This window comes from Hyla sarda, chromosome 4 (assembly GCF_029499605.1).
Source record: "Hyla sarda isolate aHylSar1 chromosome 4, aHylSar1.hap1, whole genome shotgun sequence".
NCBI classification, from domain to species: Eukaryota; Metazoa; Chordata; class Amphibia; order Anura; family Hylidae; genus Hyla; species Hyla sarda.
This window is the reverse complement of record NC_079192.1, coordinates 86,411,820-86,431,520: the sequence shown is the minus strand read 5'-3', so window position 1 is coordinate 86,431,520 and position 19,701 is coordinate 86,411,820.

Below are 19,701 nucleotides of genomic sequence, written 5' to 3'. Positions count from 1 at the left end.
ATAAATTTACACAAATACATTTTTTGTTGTATTGAGTAAAGATTGATATGGGAAAACCTTTTAATCTAAGCACAAGGCCAGAACATAACACAATATGAAAAAGTGAAAGGGTCTGAAGACTTTACAAATGCATTGTATGCTACATCCATTCTCACATGTAGACTGGCGAGGCTTGACAAACTTCATTGCTTTTAATAGAATCCATAAGGATTCCATCTGGGGTGCCATCTGGGTATTTTTGATGGCAAAAGCAGTGCTTCAGACTGTTCTATTCTTGCCATCAAATATACAGCCACTGTGGCAAAACCACTGAACCTGTTACTATTCCTGGCTGACTATTTTAGTTAATGTTTGTATAAAATAATATAGAAATAAAATGGAGTGTCTTTATTTCCTCTCTTATATCTTCTGAATGTGTATGACAGTCTGGTTACAGTGGCTGGGGTCGTTCCAGCAGATCTACCTCACTCCTTGGGCTGGCACAGTGACTAGGGGTGCATTTAATGTTGATGGTGGTAATAGTCCCCCGGAGGACTCCTTGCTTTTTTGAGACAGGGTTGCCTTAACTGTATGGTGCAAATGAAAACCAGAAGACTTTGATATCTTGAAATGATAAACTTACAGGTTTTACCAGTCAAATTGATGGTTAAACACTTCTACTTCAAGATGGAGGCACAGGGTCTTTAAAAAGGTCCAACGGAGCAGGAAATTGTTTTCCGATTTCCCAAATTCTGTTTCTCTCTAATCCTTGAGTAGAACGTTTCTTAGGTGCAGACAGACAGCTAATTTCATAGAACTTCTCTTAAGTCAATCTCAAACAGTGCAGAAACCTAGGAAATGCAATTCCCCACTGTAGGGTGCAGAACCTTAAAATATAAAGCAATTTAGCTAGTGAATTGCTAAACCAGGCCTAAGTCATGTGGCCTTGTCCAGGCCTGTTTGGTCTTTGGCTACATGTCATCACAGGCTCCTTTCTGTTTTCACAGACAACATACTACTATACTCTTCTTTTCTCAATGCAATGCACTATCCATACTTCCTATTGAAGAGAGAGCTGAGCTAGTTCTAACTCTGCCTACCTAGCAGGCACTACAGTTTTAGAAACTGTGCTTGTATAAAATATTTAAAGGCACAGAGTAAAACATAACCATATTTTACATTATACTACATTAAAGTGTATAGGTCTACCTACTGTAGACACATTGGGGCTGATTTATCGAAAACTGTGCACAGGAAAAAATGACCAGTTGCCCATAGTAACCAATCAGATTGCTTCTCTATGGGCAACTGGGTAGATTTTCCTCATGCTTGAAAAAGAGGGCGACGGCCCTTGAAACGTTGCATACATGCTCATATGGTTTCATTCAGCTTGCGGTGGATTAATGAAGATAGCCGGGATAGCAAAGAGTAAGAGTAAGATTCCCATAAGCCGTATACTATCTTCATATGATGTTTTGCAGACTGACTCACTTGGGTCATTATTATTATTTGGATCCATTCTTGTTTATATGAATGAATCTTAGATAGAAGAAAATTGTTTGCATATAAAGACTTGTGTACGTGATTATTTTTTGATGACTAGAGTATTACTAAGTTTATTGAGCACTTAGCTCACACAGCAAAAACACCCAAGTGACCTGTCTCATACTATATAATAGGACTTCTAGAAAACCCTACAAGAATACAACAACAGTAAAGATAAATGTGGGCTACTGTTTTATAGTTCGTTTCTGAGCATTAAATCCAAGGAAAATGAACGGATATCCGGCTCCCAGATCAGGGTAAAATCCAAACGTTAATGAAAAATAGTTAAAACCATGCAGGTACGGAGTGAAGAAAAAACATAACCAAGCGTAAAAACACAAATTAAACTATGACGCATTTCAACTTGTCAGCAAGTCTTAATCATGGCATGGTGCCATGATTAAGACTTGTTTACAAGTCGAAACGCGTCAGGTTTTGTTTGTGTTTTTACGCTTGGTTTTGTTTTTTCTACACTCTGTACCTGCATGGTTTTAAATATTTTTAATTAAAGGGGTACTCCTGTGGAAACATTTTACATATTTTTTTAAATCACCTGGTGCCAGAAAGTTAAACAGATTTGTAAATTACTTCTATTAAAAATCTTAATCCTTCCAGTACTTATTAGTTGCTGAATACTACAGAGGAAATGGTTTTATTTTTGGAACACAGATCTCTCTGCTGACATCATGACCACAGTGCTCTCTGCTGACATCTCTGTCTATTTTAAGAACTGTCCAAAGTAGGAAAGAATCCCCATAGCAAAAATATACTGCTCATAAAAGTTCCTAAAATGGACATAGATGTCAGAAGAGAGCACTGTGGTCATGATGTCAGCAGAGAGCTCTGTGTTCGAAAAAGAAAACCATTTCCTCTGTAGTATTCATTAGCTAATAAGTACTGGAAGGATTAAGATTTTTTAATAGAAGTAATTTACAAATATGTTTACCTTTCTGGCACCAGTTGATTTAAAAAAAAAGTTTTCCACTGGAGTACCCCTTTAAAGTTTGGATTTTACCCTGATCTAGGAGCCGGATATCCGTTCATTTTCCTTGGATTTACCTCACCTGGGGACTCGGCTCTAGTTTCTCCTTCCGTGCTTCCAATACCAGATACATGCTGCTACTGCTAATCTGAATGATCCACGCTGGAGCGGTGATCTGATCAAACATTCTTTCATTATATTTCTGAGCATTACTTTGGCATATAACTGGAAAACTAGGTCCATGCTTTGTTCTATTTCAAACTATTGCTAATAAGAAGTTGCTCTCTATTTTTATTTTTATTTTTTTTATATCCCAAGCCTCAGAGATTGCCGCATTATGTAGGAACTATTATTACACATTGAGCACCAGTACAAATAAAAGAGTAATGAAACCCAGGAGGGATACAACTCTTGAGATTCTTAATGTCATTTTAATAATTAGGAATGTGAAGCCCAAGTTTTCCATTCCCTTTTGGATAACAATGCTGCTTCTTTTTACATTATTTTAATAAAACACCTTATGATTACTGTACGAGCCTGGATTACATCTAGAGATGAACCCATCTATCACGCTCAAAACTGGAACGTGTACCTGATGGCAGATGTTCTCTAATGCACAATGGATAGGATGATGCAAAATGGACAACCAGGGATTGCTGCAAAGGTGCTGGAGAGGCAAGCACTTAGCAGCCATGTTGAATGAAAGGATGCAATGACTGAGCAACCCTCCTTGTCTCCATATTAGACCCCTGTAAGGAAACTCCCAAATTAAGACCCATAACGACACTAGAAGGGGGTGGCTTAGAGAACTGTGGTCAGGTAGAGTTATTAACAAGGACATTCAATGGTACCAGACCAGCTAACAAACTCCTGATCCATGAATCATAGTTAGATCAATGGTTATAGTAAATCAGGTTTGTTTAGATGAACAGATAAAAACAGGGTCCAAGAAACAAATGAGGGTAACATTCAGGAGAACAAATCTGATGTGAGGAATCACCAGAGACTATGTACTATTGGCGGGATTACCAACGGGCTGCTTATCAGGTTGCAACTCATTAGCTTTCTTGGGGTTGTTATGGCCTAAGCAATGCCATACTAGACTAACTACTTGCTTCCTAATGAGATTAGCAGCAGTGTGGCTGTGACACCATCTTTAAAGTGGTACTCCGCCCCTAGACATCTTATCCCCTATCCAAAGGATAGGGGATAAGATGTCTGATCGTGGGGGTCCTGCAGCTGGGACCCCCGCGATCTATGTGCAGCATCGGGCGTTCGTTTAGAATGCCTGGTGCGGGGGGTCGTGCTGTTAGGCTACGCCCCTCGTGACTTCATGTCACTCCCCCTCAATGGAGACAGCCATCACGCCCCCTCCCATAGACTTGCATTGAGGGGGGGTGGCGTGACATCACGAGGGGCGTCGCCGTGACATCACAGCCACCAGCATCCAGAGTTTGGAACAAAATGTTCCAAACGCTGGGGCAGCGGAGTACCCCTTTAAAGGTTTCCCACTATGGTCATTAATTCTACAGTTAACATGTCATCCTCACTCACTGCAAATTTGGAGCCTGAGAAATCAACTCTACCATCTCCGTTTACAACCAGATAAACAAATTCACCACATTATAAGTTTATAGATACCGTGACAAAGAAATGGAAACACGGTGCAGACCACAGGGTGAGAGTAGCCGATCTTATTTTAGAGTCTTAGAAATATAACTGATAATGTCTCCAATATTGATCACAGCCTTTGTCTGCAAGTCTTTGAGCTCCTCCATCCTAAAGAGTAGCTCTGTGACGTGTGGCCATTGGAGATAATGAGAATGTGGTGAGGTCAGATGGTTCCCGTACAAATAAGACAGAAATAGATGTGATTTTCCATTAGGGTCATATATTAGGCATTTATATGCTTCCAGTAAACAATCACTGTATGGTAATAACAATCAGTTCACAATTAAGAGTTTCCAAAACAGGATAAATGGAAAACACTGTAAATGGTACACATTATATATACACACTTTTTTGACATTTTATGTTTCTCCTCAATATTCTGCATTCAATGCCCTATAAGGACAACATGAAAACGAAGTATTGGAAATCTTCAATAACGTATTACCATGGTTATTATGTTTTATTGAAAAGATTTGTTGTGCATACCACAAGTGTCAAAATTACCTCCTATTGCCACTAAAACATGTGAACATGTCAATTATTGTTAACTATGCTAAGAATGTTATTTTCATTAACAAGATGATGTCTGTATCATAATTGGCCCTTCACACCACAACATTTTTAAGCAGAAACCAGCGGAAAATTTTGTTTCAGCAACCTCCTATTGCTTTCAATGGGAAATTCAAGTGATTATCTGAAATACATAATGAAATCAGTGTGCAGGTGCAGGTCTGCTGCGACTGCAATACAAATGCAAACAAACCCAAATAGTACATGCAATCTTCAAATATATGGTTCATTCTAAATAGTATTACTTGTAGATTTCTTATTCTTATAAATGTGACTTCACCTGTCACAAGGAGACAACCTCATAAATATGGATCCTTGTACCAAACAGAGGCCCCTCTCTCTTGGACCTACACCGTTTATGGGAGAAGATAGATGCAGTCACCACCTTCAATGGAGTGCAAGCCAAAGCCCTTTCATCACATGATCTGTGTGTTGTCAAAGGCCGGCTGTAGGTTTGATGGTTCCTTGTCTTCAATTTTCTTTCAGCATTCATCTCTCCTATTGACTGTGGCATGTAAAGGGGTAAATGGTTAAACTCAGAGGTTTCCATGATTTCAGCTAATGGTTAAGTTTTAAGGTTGATCAAACAGCTGCAGTACGTGTTAATCTACATCATGGAGCCTTTAGGTTAGATTATCCCAGTCATCTAGCATTAAATAAATATTTATCCTGTGGGCTGCTAGCCGTCTACATGCTCTACACTGCAGCACATTTCACTTTTCTACCAGTGCCTGTTATCAGCTCAGTTGTGGTCCTTCCCTCTACCATGTGACCAGAACTCTACAGTGGGTTATGTCTGGATGGAAGTCACTTTATTCATTCTAATGAGAACATTGATGTGATTCTCAATTAACCCCTTAAGGACCCGGGGGTTTTCCGTTTTTGCATTTTCGTTTTTTCCTCCTTACATTTAAAAAATCATAACTCTTTAAAGAGTAGCTCCCACCATCCTTTTTTTTTCTGTCCCTGCCTATTGCCCATCTATCCCTAACTCCCTCCCTGCCTTTAGATTTTTTTTTTTACTATATTAAAAATGCCTCTTTGTCTGCCTGGTAGTGTGCTCACTACCAGGCAGACTTTCCCAGCAGGCACCACGTCACTGATGCCTGCTGGAGCCGACACTTCCGCCTTTAGTTCATCTATACAGGGTGCCTCCAGCTGTTTCACCACTACAACTCCCAGCTTGCCCTGACATCTATTGGCTGTCAGGGCATGCTGGGAGTTGTAGTGGAGAAACAACTGGAGGCACCCTGTGGAGAAAACAGTATATGTGTTACGGCTGCCGCACATCCCGTTCTCCTGAACCCAGCCGTGCAAACCGCCATCCCCACCCCGCCGTGCAACCAGCTATCCCCCCCTCCAAAAAAAAAAAAAAGACTAAAGTGCAGGTTTTTCACTCACACCGGGAGCCGGGGGCGGTGTGCGAGGCCAGGGACCATGTGCGCATCCTCATAGTTCAGAGCGCTCACTCCCGCCTGTCTGATTGACAGGCAGGGAGCGAGCGCAGCCTGACTGAATTCGGACGGATGCCCGGCCAGGATCGGTCCGAATTCATCTGTGATGTCACAGCAGGCTGCAGCCGACCACTCGGAGGGAGACCCCTAGTGGCCGGATTTCAAAATTTTAATAAAGTATTTTAATGCCAAAAAAAAAATAATTAAAGTATATTAGAAATATGTTGTTCATGACAATGCCCATTTAAATTTTGCACCTAAAAATCCATATGATGGCTTATTTTTTGCGCCACCAATTCTACTTTGTAATGACGTCAGACATTTTACCCAAAAATTCACGGCAAAACGGAAAAAAAAATCATTGTGAGACAAAATTGAAAAAAAAAATACACAATTTTGTAACTTTTAGGGGCTTCTGTTTCTACACAGTACATTTCTCAGTAAAAATGACACCTTCTCTTTATTCTGTAGGTCCATATGATTAAAATGATACCATATTTATATAGGTTTGATTTTGTTGTACTTCTGGAAAAAATCATAACTACATGCAGGAAAATTTATACATTTAAAATTGTCATCTTCTGACCCCTATAACTTTTTAATTTTTCCGCCTATGGGGTGGTATGAGGGCTCATTTTTTGTGCCATGATCTAAAGTTTTTAGCGGTAAAATATTGATCAGACTTTTTGATGATTTTTTATTCATTTATAAAAAGTGACCAAAAATACACTATTTTGGACTTTTGATTTTTTTTTGCGCGTACACCGTGCGGTTTAATTAATGATATATTTTTATAATTTGGACATTTCTGCACGCGGCGATACCACATATGTTTATTTTTATTTACACAGTTTTTTTTTTTTAAATGGGAAAAGGGGGGTGATTCAAACTTTTATTAGGGAAGGGGTTAAATAATCTTTATTAGCTGTTTTTTTTCCAATGTTATAGCTCCCATGGGGGGCTATAACACTGCACACACTGATCTTTTACATCGTTCAATGGTTTTCCATAGGAAACCATTGATCAATGATTCTGCCGCTTGACTGCTCATGCCTGGATCTCAAGCACTGAGCAGTGATTCGGCAATCGGACAGCAAGGAGGCAGGTAGGGACCCTCCGGGTGTTCTGTAAACTGTTCAGGATGCCGCGATTTCGCCGTGATGATCCTGAACTGCTCCCTGAGCTAAACGGCAACATTTTAGTTTCACTTTAGACGCGGCGATCAACTTTGAATGCCGCGTCTAAAGGGTTAATAGCACACGGCACCGCGATCAGTGCCGCGCGCTATTAGCCACAGGTCCCGGCCATTGTTAGAGGCCGGGCCCGACCTACTATGATGCGAGGCCATGCGGGGCCGTTATAGAACGGGAGCGGACTCATGACGTACATGTACGTCATGGGTCCTGTAAGGGTTAAACAAGTAGAGAGTTAATCCCATGGGCTACAGGGCAGGACAGGAATGGCGCTGATAACAGGTAATTAAAGTCACTGGTAGGAAAACCCCTTTAATGTGGTAGTCCAGGTGTATGACTAACGGCAGTAGGCTGTAGCACTTAGGGTAGTAGTGGATCCGCTGTACCTGTGTGGTAAATGATGTGGGCTCTGCCAGGGAGCGGAGTCGGAAAACAGTGATTTTGGCAAAACTGTCCCCAGTGTGTGATTTCACCAGATTTCCAGTCAAGATGCGGAGAATGGCGTTGAAGCCAAGGAAGGCCAAGAAAAGGCTCCAAAGTGCAATTAGGAAGCACAAAGAACTCAATCCTTTCCCTTTGCAAGGGTCCCACTTGCATGATGAGAGGCTCTGTGCGGAATAGCACTGTAGAGTTCAGGTCTTGTCCATTAACAGAGATTATATACAAGGGCTTTGGAAGGCGATTCACTGAAAGCCGGTGTTTATGGACCAGAGATGCATCAATTAAGTCAACAGCGGAACCAGAACCCAAAAAGGCAGAAGCAATGAATGAAGTCTTGGCAGGAGTGAAAACTTGGACTGGAATGGTCAAACAAGGATAAGTAGCATTCACAACTAAGGGCATCTCACCTACTTGTCAAAGATGCGAGCATTTCCCAGACACTGAGGACCTACAGAACAGTCTTTGAGAAAGTGCTCCAGACTGGTACAATATAAGCACAAATTCTCATTTCGTCAACGGGATCTTTCCTCTTGCATTACAAGAGAGTGAACCACCATAGCCTCATTGGCAGGAGGCAAAGATGACAGCAAAGGTGAACGTTGGTACACGGGTGCCAGACAAGGAAGTCGCCATGTTCAGGCAGGATTTCCTTCCGAACAAAATTCTTCCTGCCTCTCAGCAAAACACACATCAATTCGAGTGGCTAAATGAATTAGTTCACTAAGGGAAGATGGAGGATCTCATGCAGCGGGAGCATCTTTGATCCTTCTGGACAGTCCTTTTTTAAATGTAGCACACAAAGCCTTCGTCATTCCAAACCAATTCAGAGGCAAGTGTGTGGAATTGAACTGTGTAGTCGCCAATGGAGGAGTTCTCTTGGCAGAAGTTCAGTAGAGCCATCTCGGCAGAGGAAGCTCATGTGGGTTCTTCAAATACACTATGGAATTCTCCTAGGAAGGCCAGAAGATTAGAGGAGAGCAAATCATTATGATCCCAGAGAGGAGTTGGCTAGGTCCAGGCTTTTCCAGACAATAAACTGACCACAAACGCCACTTTAGCTCGCTCCGTCTGGAACTGATCCGCCATGAGCTCCAAATGCATAGAACACTGTTTCACAAACCCTCTACACAACTTAAGATCATACTTCATACTTCATACTTCGTGGGCAATGATAAATGAAGCTTGGATCCGGAAGGAGCTGCAGGAAAAGGTTGAGAAACAGGAACAGGTTGTGGCTGCAGTTGCTGTTGTTGTTGCTGTACGGCAAACTCAGGCACTGAGCAGTGATTCGGCAATCGGACAGCAAGGAGGCAGGTAGGGACCCTCCGGGTGTCCTGTAAGCTGTTCGGGATGCCGCGATTTCGCCGCAGCGATCCCGAACAGCTCCCTGAGCTAAACGGCAACATTTTAGTTTCACTTTAGACACGGCGATCAACTTTGAATGCTGCGTCTAAAGGGTTAATAGTTCCGTCTGTTGCATCAAGGCAGACAATAGATTCAGTTGTTTCCCCTGATGGGCTAACTGCAGCGACTGTTGAGCCACGAAGGCGGGAAGATCCAACACTTCTGGCAGGGGTACATCAGCGGGATCCATGGCCGTATCTTACTGTAAGACTCGCGGCAGTAGGCTGTAGCACTCAGGGTAGTAGTGGATCCACTGTACCTGTGTGGTAGATAACGTGGGCCGTGCCAGGGAGCGGAGTCTAAGGTGCCTCTGGTTTTCACCATAGCCCGCCGCAAAGCAGGATGGTCTTGCTGCGGCAGGTGGCACTCAGGTCGCTACCCCTGGCACAACTCGACCACACAGGTGGCTGAGGAGGTTCAAGGCAATTGAGGAATACAGCTAGTCATGGTCAAAATGGTAGAAGGTCCGGCTGGCGGCACAGGTGCATGAAAGGGAACGTGGCAGGAGGTCAGAGGCAGGCGGCATGGGAGCAAGGACAGGTAAAGGAACAGAGGGATCAGGAACAGGCAAGGCAAGACACAGGTAAGCTTTCAATAGGGCACAATGGCAACAAAGATTCGGCAGAGGTTTGTGGGAGGTGCGGGTACTTATAACAAATGTCATAATCACGGGCGCACTGCCCTTTAAATCAGAGAGCTCCGGCACGCGTGCGCCCTTGGAGGCAGGGGCGCGCGCGCTGACACTGAGGGAGGATGGACAGGACAGCAGAGGTGAGTGACGGGCTGGGATTCACATTGCACCAGGAAACTGAACTTATCAGACACTTATCTCCTCCGTGATTTCATGCATGGGGCCCCATCTATTTACCTGTTCTTGGCGCACTTCAGTCTTCCCCTCCTAGACAAGGGCAAGTGACGGCCCATTTAGCCAATCACCGGCTGTTGTCGGACATCGCTGCTGCCAGTGATTGGCTGAGCAGGTTATAACTTGCACTAATCCAGGGAAGGTGGGGGCCTGAGCACACCCGGACAGGAGATCGCAGGAAGTCCCAGTGGTCATACCCCATGTGATCAGACATTTATCCCCTGTCCTGTGGATAGGTGACAAGTGTCTGTTAAGTTTAGTTCCTCTGACTTCCCCATTAATAAATCTAATATCTTTTTATCACCGTCCACAATTCACATTACACATTTATACATTTTAAAGGGCGAACACTTTCAGTTTTAACCTTTTTACTCTTTATATAATTGAATAGGATTTATTTTACTATCTTTGGCGTGGAGTCTCCCTGTTGTCACCTTTGCTACCTTTATTTGTTTTCTGTTACATAACTATTTTTTAGTTTAAACACTTTTAGTTATTCATTCTCTTTTTATATTTTTATTTATCCATTTTTCTCCAACACCTTTTATTCCCATAAGGTATCTACCCCTGGCAATGAAAATGTTAAGTTAAATCAGTGAACTTTAAATTTAAAGTTAAAGTCAGTGAAGTTAAAGGGGTACTCCGCTGCTCAGCATTTGGAACAAAATGTTCTGAACGCTTATAGCCGGCACCGGGAGCTTGTAACGTCAAAGCCCTGCCCCTCATGATGTCATGCCCCCCCCCCCTCAATACATGTCTATGGGAGAGGGCGTGGCAGCTGTCACGTCCCCTCCCATAGACTTGCATTAAGGGGGCAGGGCATGACACATGAGGGGGCAGGGCTAGACAACACGAGCCGGCTCTAAGCATTCATTTTGCAGAACATTTTGTTCCAAACGCTGAGCAGCGGAGTACCCCTTTAAATAGGCACTGTCATATCCAACAACTTTTTATATGTTGTACATCTTGGCAAAGCATTAACCTTTCTACTTCATAAACATTTTTTTATCTAATTTTCATAGAAACCATGGCTTATAAAAAAGACCACTAGGGATCCTCATACCATTCAGAACATAATCCCGTCTGGCTGCGGCATCATCTTTGTTCCAGCTGAAGCACAGGCAGGGACAAAGTTCAGGAAGTGAGGAAAGGACTATAACTCCTCTGTGCTCACTCCTGTCCTGTCTAACAGACTGTGGCATGAAAACAAGGAAGAGGGGATTAAAGTGCAGCATGCAGTGATTACATGAAGAGACCCAGCAAAGCTTGTCTCAGACACGCCTCTTCCTGATCGTTGGATGTCAGAATGAGTGAGCAGCAGAACAGAGGGATTTGTGAGCCAAATACAGAAGCTACGACATGACATGACAGGTTTGCTTTAATGCCATCTCTAAGCTGAATGCATTTCTCCTTTCTGAAGTTTATTGTTTTTGATGCTGGGTATCATAATCAGCTACTAGATTACAGGGTAGAGGAGGGGATTGCAGTACAGCCTGATGTATGTCTATCAGAAGGGTAGAGGATGTGCTTATTGGACAGGGGGAGTTACTAACTCGTAAAAGCGTCGGACTGTGCTGGACTCTAGAAGCTGAGGGGAATGCCCAATGGACACCAAAGCCTAATTTGCATTTCTTTTTAAACCCTGATTTATCAGTACTGTAGGGGTCATTTAACTAATGGTAGGTATGGATTCAGGGTCAAAAGCCCTATAATCCATGTTCTTACTTTATACCCCAAAAACCTGCTGGCAAGTCCTTTTTCAAAATTAAAGGCGTTAAAAACATGGCTACTTTAAAAATGTATAAAAACATTCAAAGAAGTCCATGGGACTGCACCTCTGGATACCTTTGATTCCATACAGTTGCATGTGAAACATTTTCAATATAACAAAGGCTACTTCTCTTAGAAGAATTGATTTTTTTTTACTCTCAGTATAGTATATGATCATAAAATCATAAAATCTGAATGCAGGTAGCTTATTGCGAAGACATGGTAAACCCATGGTCAATGTAAGGGTATCATTCCTAGGAAAGTTTTTGATCCCATTGAAAAATGAACTCATCCCATGTGGCTTTAATAAGCTTTTATCTCTTGTGAGAGTTCCACAGATCTGGATTCTCCCTGAGATCCAGCAGAGTGCGAGAGAATGCAAGAAGCCTTCGCAAAGACAAATTACTTCTCGTCATCTTCTCAGCTGGTGGGAGGGAGTCCACTGAGAACTTCTGCCAAGATGTCCTCTATGATTTTCAATGATTGATATTCCTTAAAGTGCTTTCCTGTTCCTGGCTTTGCATGCACATAGATTAGGCAATTATATATTGCTTCAGTGTCAACTTGGCTGAGAAATGTAGTCATGAGAGAGAAAAAAAAGAAATAAATAAGTGAGTGGGTTATAAATATTGCAGTAATGACCGGCCAGATGTTTCGCCTCTGACAGTTGAGTTGTACTTTAAGGAAGTGGCGGGGGTCAAACCAACGCTCTAATCGTAAGAAGCCAATGGGAAATCCAAATAAAAGATCACTAAGGGCTGGAAAGGAAAGGCGAACACAGGCAATGATTATAGACACTGATTTCCATTGTTACTAAAGGTCTAGGCTTTCCAAGCTAAGCTTAGAAAAAACAAAGGTATGGTACGTAAGGCAGTTTTCTTGCATATAAGAATTGCCTTTTTTGGTTTTAAGCCTGTCTGACTTTTTTTTTGTAAATGGGTGGGGCACAGTCTATGTAATTCATGTTGGAAAACAGGAACTGTCCAGAGAAGGAGAGATTTGATATGGGGATTTGCTCATGCTCTGGACAGTTCCTGACATAAACAGAGGTGGCAACAGAGAGCACCCTGTCCAACTGGAAAGACTACATGACTCTGTCCAGGACATACAACAGCTGATAAGTACTGAAGATTTTTAAATGGAAGTAATTTACAAACCTGTATAACTTTCTGGCACCAGTTAATTTGAAAGCATTTTCAGAGAACCCCTTTAAAGTCAAAGGATTCCATATTAGCACATGACACGTCAACATTTTGACAGGTTGACAACATATATCTGCAACATACTGGCAAATTGCAAGTATAGTTAGAGCCCAGACACGACCACAATTTCTGCACCACTTATAGTTACAAATCGGTTTTATCAATGGAAATCTTGAATGTCCTTGAAGCCTTCTTCTTTTGGTTGGTGACACCTCTACTGCCTACATGGTGCATTGTTACGATCTACCCTGTCCTCTCTATATAGTAAATGCTTCTTTAACAACTTATTAGCTACAATTAAAATGGAAGGAGAAAAAAGCAGTCTTGGAGGTCCTGCTCAAGAATGGTCACGAACCGACAAACTCAGGCCAGCACAGGATAATGAATATTTTATTTGACAATATGGACAGTGCGTTTCAGCACATACAAAGTGCCTTCCTCAGGTCCAATTTGATAGTACTAGAAAGACAGATATAAAGCTATTCACAATACAGATAAAAAAGTCTAATAAATGTGGAAATGTAAATGATTAAATAAAAAACAAATAAAGTGCTAGTAGATATGTAAAAACGTAGACGTATATGTTTTTACATATCTACTAGCACTTTATTTGTTTTTCATGTAATCATTTGCATTTTTATATTTATTGGACTTATTTAAATCCGTAAAAAATATTTATTGTCATGTGCTGTCCTGAGTCTGTCAGTTCGTGACCATCCTTGAGCAGCGCCTCCAAGACCACTTTTTTCTCATCCATTTGCATTTCTCCACTGGTCCCCCTACGGGAGTCCAGAACCAGTCCAGAGTGGGGCAGCTTCATTTAACCTACCTAAAAAACACTCCACTATACTCTGACTACCATGACTCTTAGGAGCCATGAATCAGATCGCCATCATCCCACAGGTGAGTATATCACTTAAGTGTGGTAGAGGGTTGGCACCAAATCCATATACACTACAAGGGTGCGCCCCCTGTTCTTTTTCTCTCTCCCAATTTCGTCTAGCTACAATTAAAGGGGTATTCCAAGCAAAAACTTTTTTTATATATCAACTGGCTCCGGAAAGTTAATCAGATTTGTAAATTACTTCTATTAAAAAATCTTAATCCTTCCAATAGTTATTAGCTTCTGGAGTTTTCTGTCTAACTGCTCAATGATGATGTCACGTCCCGGGAGCTGTGCATGATGGGGAAATATCCCCATAGGAACTGCACAGCTCCTCGGACGTGAGTCATCAGAAAGCAGTTAGACAGAAAACTGCAACTCAACTTCAGAAGCTAATAACTATTGGAAGGATTAATATTTTTTAATAGAAGTAATTTACAAATCTGGTTAACTTTCCGGAGCCAGTTGATATATAAAAAAAAGTTTTGGCCTGGAATAAATTACACCTTAAAAAAGATAGTGGTAAATTGCAAAAGGAGAGCACTGGTCTTGGTACTGTTCGGGTACATAACCACTTAATTCCATGTTTTTTTAAATAAATTATTTATTGTAGAATAAAAATAACAAAAAGCAATACATCTGTAGCAATAACACATTTGGGAATTCAGTCCCCTTCTTCACATTGCATGTATACAAATAAGGTGAGGCATCAATGGTTAAATACATGAAAAAAGGTGCCAATAGACTGGCAAGGGTCAGGTGGCATGTGATTACAATAACTTTCCATGCAAAGTCCACTTTATTTAAATGTAATAATATATTAAAACCATATTAACCTTACATTAACCAAACGTTAATAAAAAAAAAAAAGCATATAAAAAACATAAATCATGATAAAATATTGAAATACATGGTTATGTATGACAAATCATGTTGACCTCGGTGCGATGTATTGGACCGCGCGGTCTGAATCGAGTCCGAGGCTTGGAGTGCTTAACCTGTGGTAGGCGTATAGATAAGATTAAAAGTTTCATCTGATCACCTGCAAGTAGTGGTGAATGGAATACACAGTGTCAGGCTGCTCGAGATAAGTTATCAAGCAGTGGAATATATTTGTACATCTTTGCAGGGGAAATGTCAACTGGAGTGGTAACTTGTGTGATGTCATATTGGTAGTAACCAATGGAATCAATCTATTGTTGTTTGGAAACAACATCGTAAAACCAGGCTGTACTTTCAATAGGTCCATTAGAATGATCATGTGGTTACCGTCAGAAAGGAACCAATAGGAAGAATAGAATGGAGAGTTAGTGCCTGGAACTGTAAATTCCCGGTGCAGTGTTAGGCAAAATGGTAGTAAAATGTCCAGCATTGGCCAATAAGAAACCTGATAGCAAAATATTGAAAGATGAAGTGGCAGGGAATAGGTGTCTCAGGGTTATGTTTGAATGGACTCAGAAGTCATGTGATGTAATGTGACCGATTAGCAGACAGTAGCAAATTAGGCGAAGAGGCATATATAAGGAATACAGGGGTATCATTCAAAAATATGTCAGGGACACAACCTGAGGAGCTAAAGTCTTGAGCTTGTAAATCCAGAAGTGTTTATTGGCCACATGTGTTACGCCTAGCGCTCCGGGTCCCCGCTCCTCCCCGGAGCGCTCACGGCGTCTCTCTCCCTGCAGCGCCCCGGTCAGTCCCGCTGACCGGGAGCGCTGCTCTGACATGGCCGTCGGGGATGCGATTCGCACAGCGGGACGCGCCCGCTCGCGAGTCGCATCCCAGGTCACTTACCCGTCCCGGTCCTCTGCTGTCATGTGCTGGCGCGTGCGGCTCCGCTCTCTAGGGCGCGCGCGCGCCAGCTCTCTGAGACTTAAAGGGCCAGTGCACCAATGATTGGTGCCTGGCCCAATTAGCTTAATTGGCTTCCATCTGCTCCCAGACTATATCTGTTCACTTCCCCTGCACTCCCTTGCCGGATCTTGTTGCCTTGTGCCAGTGAAAGCGTTTAGTGTGTCCAAAGCCTGTGTTACCTGAACCCTTGCTATCCATCTTGACTACGAACCTTGCCGCCTGCCCCCGACCTTCTGCTACGTCTGACCTTGCCTCTGCCTAGTCCTTCTGTCCCACGCCTTCTCAGCAGTCAGCGAGGTTGAGCCGTTGCTAGTGGATACGACCTGGTTGCTACTGCCGCAGCAAGACCATCCCGCTTTGCGGCGGGCTCTGGTGAAAACCAGTAGCCTCTTAGAACCGGTCCACCAGCACGGTCCACGCCAATCCCTCGCTGACACAGAGGATCCACTACCTGTAAGCCGAATCGTGACAGTAGATCCGGCCATGGATCCCGCTGAGGTGCCGCTGCCAAGTCTCGCTGACCTTACCACGGTGGTCGCTCAGCAATCGCAGCAAATTGCCCAACAAGGACAGCAGCTGTCGCAGTTGACCGCCACGTTACAGCAACTTCTGCCTCTGCTACAGCAGCAACCATCTCCTCCGCCAGCTCCTGCACCTCCTCCGCAGCGAGTGGCCGCTCCTAGCCTCCGCTTGTCCCTGCCGGACAAATTTGATGGGGACTCTAAACTCTGCCGTGGATTTTTGTCTCAGTGTTCCCTGCATATGGAGATGTTGTCGGACTCGTTTCCTAGAGAACGGTCTAAGGTGGCGTTCGTAGTGAGCCTTCTTTCAGGAAAGGCCTTGTCTTGGGCCACACCGCTCTGGGACCGCAATGATCCTGCCACAGCCACAGTCCAGTCCTTCTTCGCTGAAGTCCGGAGTGTCTTCGAGGAGCCAGCCCGAGCTTCTTCTGCCGAGACTGCCCTGTTGAACCTGGTCCAGGGTAATTCTTCAGTGGGCGAGTACGCCATCCAGTTTCGTACTCTTGCTTCCGAATTATCATGGAATAACGAGGCTCTCTGCGCGACCTTTAAAAAAGGCCTATCCAGTCGCATCAAGGATGTGCTGGCCGCACGAGAGATTCCTGCCAACCTGCAAGAACTCATCCATTTGGCTACCCGCATTGACATGCATTTTTCTGAGCGACACCAAGAGCTCCGCCAGGAAAAAGACTTAGATCTCTGGGCACCTCTCCCACAGTATCCGTTGCAATCTACGCCTGTGCCTCCCGCCGAGGAGGCCATGCAAGTGGATCGGTCTCGTCTGACCCAGGAAGAGAGGAATCGCCGTAGGGAAGAAAATCTTTGTCTGTACTGTGCCAGTACCGAGCATTTCTTGGTGGATTGCCCTATTCGTCCTCCACGTCTGGGAAACGCACGCACGCACCCAGCTCATGTGGGTGTGGCGTCTCTTGGTTCTAAGTCTGCTTCTCCACGTCTCACGGTGCCCGTGCGGATTTCTCCTTCAGCCAACTCCTCCCTCTCAGCCGTGGCCTGCTTGGACTCTGGTGCCTCTGGGAATTTTATTCTGGATTCTTTGGTGAATAAATTCCGCATCCCGGTGACCTGTCTCGTCAAGCCGCTCTACATTTCCGCGGTCAACGGAGTCATATTGGATTGCATCGTACGTTACCGCACAGAACCCCTCCTGATGTATATTGGACCCCATCACGAAGTGATCGAGTTCTTCGTCCTTCCCAACTGTACCTCTGAGGTCCTCCTCGGTCTGCCATGGCTCCGGCTTCATTCTCCCACCCTTGACTGGACCACCGGGGAGATCAAGAACTGGGACTCTGCCTGCCATAGGAAGTGCCTCTCCCCCCCCTCCCAGTCCCGTCAGGCAAGCCTCAGTGCCTCCTCATGGCCCCCGTCCTTGTGTCACCCTGCCCCGTGCCAAGCTTCACCCTCTGCCCTCCCTCCCCATTCCCACTCCTGCTGTACTCCCTGCCTTTGAGGAAGCCCTCCATTCACTCCCGGTGTCCTCGTCCCAGGTAGAGCACTTGTCGGACAAAAAAAGGGGGAGACCTAAGGGGGGGGGTACTGTTACGCCTAGCGCTCCGGGTCCCCGCTCCTCCCCGGAGCGCTCACGGCTTCTCTCTCCCTGCAGCGCCCCGGTCAGTCCCGCTGACCGGGAGCGCTGCTCTGACATGGCCGTCGGGGATGCGATTCGCACAGCGGGACGCGCCCGCTCGCGAGTCGCATCCCAGGTCACTTACCCGTCCCGGTCCTCTGCTGTCATGTGCTGGCGCGCGCGGCTCCGCTCTCTAGGGCGCGCGCGCGCCAGCTCTCTGAGACTTAAAGGGCCAGTGCACCAATGATTGGTGCCTGGCCCAATTAGCTTAATTGGCTTCCATCTGCTCCCAGACTATATCTGTTCACTTCCCCTGCACTCCCTTGCCGGATCTTGTTGCCTTGTGCCAGTGAAAGCGTTTAGTGTGTCCAAAGCCTGTGTTACCTGAACCCTTGCTATCCATCTTGACTACGAACCTTGCCGCCTGCCCCCGACCTTCTGCTACGTCTGACCTTGCCTCTGCCTAGTCCTTCTGTCCCACGCCTTCTCAGCAGTCAGCGAGGTTGAGCCGTTGCTAGTGGATACGACCTGGTTGCTACTGCCGCAGCAAGACCATCCCGCTTTGCGGCGGGCTCTGGTGAAAACCAGTAGCCTCTTAGAACCGGTCCACCAGCACGGTCCACGCCAATCCCTCGCTGACACAGAGGATCCACTACCTGTAAGCCGAATCGTGACAACATGACGTAAATGCTGTGGAGGTTAAAACTATTGGTGACGTTTGCCTTATATTTCTTTAGGCGGCACATAAATGGTTGTATAGTACTTCCTACTACCTACATATTTTATGTATCAGGGCATTCAAGTAAATACACTATATAGCATGTGCTGCAGCTGATGAATGTATTAATAGTAAAAGTTTATTTTGTTAAGTTTTATTGAAATACTTTTGTTCCATGAGTTATGGTAGAGCAGTATTTGCAAGTGTTATTATTACATCTAAATCTGCCTAGGATAGGGGGTAAGTTAAATAATCTTTAATAATCTTTTAGTTTAATATGTTTTTGAGTCTTTCTGTACGTAATATTGGAAATACAAGGAATGATATCATGAAGGTAAGGATCCAACAAAAGGAGGTTCCAGTGTTTCTTCAGAATAGTACAAACCGCTTAATGGTCACTAATATACGTGATGATGAAATTGCAAGATAATTTTTAGGAGATATTTTGTGGATTTTAGCAAGTAGGCAGGTCTTTTGGTCTGGACTACTCGTTTTCTTAATGCTATTTTTGATTATGGAAGTAGGGTATCATTTTGCCCTTAACCGGTTTGTAAGAATATTGCTTTGTGTGAAGAAATCTGTTGTCCAGTGCAGTTTCTCTGTATTCTTTTATATTCTCCAAATGGAATATTTTGTAGCCATTTGGAATAATGTGCACTAGAATAATCCAAATAACCGTTACTGTCCACAGGTTTGAAGTTCATTTTGGTATGAATAGCTATATCAGGGTGTGGGTGAGAAATTAAGCATTATTGTTGGAGATGTTATGTGTAAATTCAAGGTATTCAAGTCAAACAAAACGCGTAAAACAAAGGCAGCTGACAAAAGGTAAAGGTTCAGTGCACTGTTATGATGGATAATGCGCTTCAATACTGTGAATAAACTTCAAGTGATGTTAATGAGGATCAGGGCTGGCCTAGGGGTGAGAAGACTGTGATATCACACATGGCATCAACTATCCCAACTGACGGGGCGCCCTTAAGAAGCCTAATATTAATTTTCTAACAGTGTACACATTGTTTTAAAGTATAGCAATAATTCCAATTTTAGAATTACTGTGT